This window comes from Microtus oregoni, unplaced genomic scaffold (assembly GCF_018167655.1).
Source record: "Microtus oregoni isolate MIOR12 unplaced genomic scaffold, Mior012 000050F_ref0000143, whole genome shotgun sequence".
NCBI classification, from domain to species: domain Eukaryota; kingdom Metazoa; phylum Chordata; class Mammalia; order Rodentia; family Cricetidae; genus Microtus; species Microtus oregoni.
In genome coordinates this window covers 6,373,577-6,378,862 of record NW_024543256.1, presented here as the reverse complement: position 1 = coordinate 6,378,862, position 5,286 = coordinate 6,373,577, and positions in this window count along the sequence as shown.

The following is a 5,286-nucleotide window of genomic DNA, read 5'->3' as shown; positions in this document are numbered from 1 at the left end:
CAAATGGAAGGAATAATTTTTGTGTAAGATCATTAAAAATCTTGTATATATTTAAAACTGATAGTCACAATTATTGTGTGTATGTGTGTTTGTGTGTGTGTGTGTGTTTCCTTATCAAACTACACTGAATCTTATTTAAGGCTAAAAGTGGAAAGTGCTTAGGAGAAATATGTGCGAGAGTTGCAGAAGAAAGATTTTAATCAAAATTATGTATTGAATCTTTCCACTTCCGCTCCCCAGCTGGAAACTCAGTTCTTCCTCACTCTCCTGTTTTGGATGAGAACAGCTGCTTGTGATGACATCGACAGTCTTCTCAGTATTCTGCTTCAGGCAGCAGTTTATGCCTTTCTCTTTGAAATTAGCTGGAACCATTTTAAGCACTTTCCTGTTTCCTCTAGGCATATGCAATACCAGAATGAGGATTATAGCATCTGTCCTTCTCAACATTATATGGAGTTTTTACAATGTTTCTTGATTGTTTGAGGGCTAGCAAATGAATAAGGTAAGAAGGAATCTTTATAGCTTCATCAGGCAATGTAGGGATAAGTCCCGCCCCTTAGGGGGCGTGTTCGCCTCGGGCCAATGTCTGCCTATAAATTTGGCGAGCAAGCTCCAAGCGCTTGCTTCTGCTTTCCTGGTCTCCGCGGGAACGGTGGTTCTGTAAGTCTATTTCTACATTAAAGCTATATATATATATATATATATATATATATATATATATATATATATACACTCTGTCTGCATTCATTTACGCCTTTACATTTTGGCGTCCAACGTTGGGCTATTTTGCCCCCGACTCAAGCGGGTAGCCCGCTAGCTAACACAGCACCCTCCCTGGTGCTGTTTTTCAGTCCGTGACTCCGGCCCCAGTGCCGAGTCCGAGACACACTCATTGACACAGGCCCATTCTGCCTGCCTTGGCTAAGTTTTGCAGCGGAACCCCACTGCCTGAATTAGCAGAAGCTCAAGTACTTGCGGTTTTGCAACAAAAGCTGCCACAGCGTCAGATTTGGTCTGTTACAAAGTGACTTGGCCAGTTGTGGTGGCCCACGCCGGTAGGATTTGCTGAAGGAGGCAGAGGCAGGAGGATCACAAGTTTGAGGCCGGCCAGGCAGTGGTAGAGCACGCCTTTAATCCCAGCACTTGGGAAGCAGAGGCAGGCAGATCTCTGTGAGTTTGAGGCCTGCCAGGCTTTGGTAGTGCATGCCTTCAATCCCAGCACTTGGGAGGCAGAGACAGGCGGATCTCTGTGAGTTCAAGGCTAGCCTGGTCTACAAGAGCTAGTTCTAGGACAGGCTCCAAAAACACAGAGACCACCACTGGCAGGAACCGATCTTTGCAGGTAAAGAAATTTTCTTTTATAAATAAAATGTCTGAACACATTACTGTTCAAGAATTTAATGATTTTTTTAATTGTACCATGTGGGAGATTTTACAAGAGGTGTCTATCACCCCACATATATGGATCCTTCAGGGATTCATAGTTTTCATTGGCACCAAATGGTTTGATAATAGAAATATGATAAAGTCTTTACGAGATGAATCCAGGATTCTTAAGGTAGAGATTGAACGCTTAAAAACAATTGAGAATGACAACAATCTTCTCAAGAATCAGTTTGAAGTTCTCCAGACTGATAACAATCTTTTCGAGAATCAGTTTGAAGTTCTCCAGGCTGATAACAATCTTCTCAAGAATCAGGTTGAAGTTCTTCAGGCTGATGTTAAGGAGAAATTCATTACGATGGAAGAGGGAACAGCTGATCTGGACCATAAGATTCAGTCCCTTTCTGTAGGAAATGAAACATTAACTGAGAGAATCAAAACTGCTGAATGTGACAATCAGATTTTGTCTAAAGCTTATGACAGATTGACGGAAAGATTGTCAATACAAGAAGGCACGGTTTATGCCATAAAAATTATGTCCAAAGATGAGATGTTATCTCCAACGGACAAACTTCATACTTTAGAATCCTCAATGAAGGCTTTGGAACATAATTCTGGACAGGAGATTCAGACATTGCAGAAGGCAATGGTGAATAGAATTGAAAAGATTGAGGAATTTCTAAATTCTGATGAGGAAGAGCAAAGGGTAGAAAGGCAAATTTTAACTACATCTGTGGGTAAGTCTCTCCGGGACAATTTCCACAAAGCTCTACCTACAGCTCTACCTGCCTTTCCAGTAATAACAACAGAGAAGGTGATTGGTTCCAAAAACCCTAGGGTCATCAAGGAGGATACATGGGAACCTGTGCGTATGAATGATCTCAAGGAAATAAAACAGGCTGTCATGACTTTTGGGATGCAAGCATCTTTTGTTAAAGAGATGCTAAGATCTTGGGCCACGACAAGCAGAGCAACCCCCTCAGACTGGCTCCAGCTGAGCTCTGCGGTACTCGAGAGTGGACCGCAATTGAAATGGAAATGCTTATTCAGGCAAGAGGCTAGACTCTTAGAACAGCAGGAAAAAGCAAAGGGAATTGACATTTCCCTAGATCAAATTCTAGGTGAAGGGCTCTTTTCTGATCCTCAGGAACAAGCTAATTTGGATGAAAACACACTCTCCATGTGTACTACAGCAGCCTTAAGGGCTTGGGACAGGGTACAAGACCCAGGACAGAGAATGGAATCATTTGTCAGAGTTAAACAGGGTCAGAGAGAACCCTTTAGTGACTTTTTACAAAGATTAACTAAGGCTGTACAAATAGGAATATCTGACCCAGAAGCAAGACGTATAATGATTGAGTCTTTGGCTTATGAAAATGCAAATGTGGAATGCAAAAGGATTTTGGGTCCTTTAAAGCTCAGATCAGCGCCTTTGGAAGAATGGGTCTTGCATACACTCAATGTTGATACATTTGATTATGGCACTGAAGCATGGGTAGAAGAAGCAATTTCCAATGGTAAAAGGAGACACCAGAATACCAAATGTTTTAATTGTGGAAAAATGGGTCATATGAAAAGGAATTGTAGACAACGGATTTTCAGAAATAATGATAATAATAATAATAATGAATCTTTCAGAAATAATAATAATAATGCATCTTCTAGAAATAACAGAAATAGGAGGACTCAGCCTTCAGGTTTATGTAGAAGATGTGGAAAGGGCAGACATTGGACGAATGAATGCAGGTCTACAAGAGATAGACAAGGCAACCTGATAGAGCCGGGAAACGTGAGAGGGGGGGCCTCACAGGCCCCCATGGCAAACATGGTTCAGTCATATCCAGTTTCTGCAGAGAACGTGCCTCATCAGGACAATTAGGAAGCCCCATGCCTACTGTTACAAGCAATAATGATCAGAAAGATAAGTTACGTGTGTTTTGGCAAACTTCTATAAATGATCAAAGACCTAAACTGAGAGTGTGTGTAAATGGCATTTTTATTACTGGCCTGCTGGACACAGGTGCTGATGTAAGTATCATTACCCCAGAATCTTGGCATCCGTATTGGCCTCTTCAGAATGTAAATGTTCAGCTCCTGGGAATTGGAACCCTATCTCGAGTAAGGCAGAGCACGAGATGGGTTGAATGTATAGGGCCAGAGGGACAAATAGGAAAATTAAAGCCATATGTAGCCAATATTGCAATGAATTTATGGGGTCGTGACCTATTACAACAATGGAATACTGAAATTAACATTCCTGCTAAATCTAGAGCCTATATTTCTGAGAATAATATTAAAAGATATTACAAACTGAGAAAACCTGCCATTCGGGCTGTAAAAGAACAAGCAATTGATGTCCCTTCAGAGATACCAACAGCCTTGCCTCTAAAATGGTTGACTGAGAAACCAATATGGACAAAGCAATGGCCTTTAGCTGAGGAAAAGTTACAGGCTTTAGAACAGCTGGTACAAGAACAATTAGATGCTGGACATATAGAAGACTCTACCAGCCCTTGGAATTCTGCTGTATTTGTGGTTAAGAAAAAATCAGGTAAATGGAGAATGGTGACAGATCTCAGGGCCATCAACAAGGTTATTCAACCTATGGGCCCTCTGCAATCTGGAATTCCTTTGCCCTCTTTATTACCAAAAGGATGGCCTCTCATAGTTATTGATTTAAAGGATTGTTTTTTCACTATACCTTTGCAAAAAGAAGATAGAGAAAAATTTGCCTTCACAGTGCCTACTTATATCAATTCTCAACCTTCGAGGAGGTACCACTGGACCGTTCTCCCCCAGGGTATGTTAAATAGCCCCTCCCTGTGCCAATATTTTGTGAACCAACCATTGCAAATAATACGCAAGAAATTTCCCAAATCTATAGTATACCATTACATGGACGACATCTTGTTATCCGATTCAAACATGGATACCTTGAACAGACTGTTTGAAGAAATAAAGATACTTTTACCTAAATGGGGATTGCAATTAGCTCCTGAAAAGATTCAGAAGGGAGATTCTGTTAATTATTTAGGTTATAAAATAGGTTTGCAAAAAATTAAGACACAAAAAGCACAAATTAGGAGAGATCGCCTATGGACTCTTAATGACTTTCAAAGACTGTTAGGAGACATTTGCAGTCTACGACCAGCTATTGGAATAACACCTGATTTAATAATTCATTTGAACAAAACCTTGGATGGTGATAAAGATTTAAACAGTCCCAGAGAATTAACAGCTGAAGCAGAAAAGGAACTGACAATGATTGAGGAAAAATTACAACAGGCACATGTGGACAGGGTGAATCCAGAGCTCGATTGTATTCTCGTCATACTAATATCAAAAATTTCTCCTACAGGAATTTTAATGCAGAGAGATGATATTATTTTGGAATGGATCTTTTTACCACATAAACCAAGTAAGAAACTGAAAACTTATGTGGAAAAAGTCTCTGAGTTAATTATAAAAGGCAAGCTGAGACTTCGTCAAGTAGCAGGCATAGACCCAGCAGAAATTATAGTGCCTTTCACTGCTGATGAACTAAAGAAATTATGGGAAGATAATGAACCATGGCAAAGAGCTTGTGCTAATTTTTTGGGAGACATTAATAACAACTATCCAAAAAGCAAGAGGCTTAACTTCATAAAGAGAACTTCTTGGATTCTTCCTCGAATCGTCCGTGATGCTCCAATAACTGGAGCCCGTACATTCTATACTGATGCCAATAAATCAGGGAAGGCAGGTTGCAAATCAGAAGACTTGGATAAGGTGGAACAAAGTCCGTATAATTCTGTCCAGAAGGCGGAATTATATGCCATTCTTATGGTGCTAAGGGATCTTAAAGAACCTATTAATATAGTTACAGATTCACAATATGCAGAAAGAGTTATTTTACATATTGAA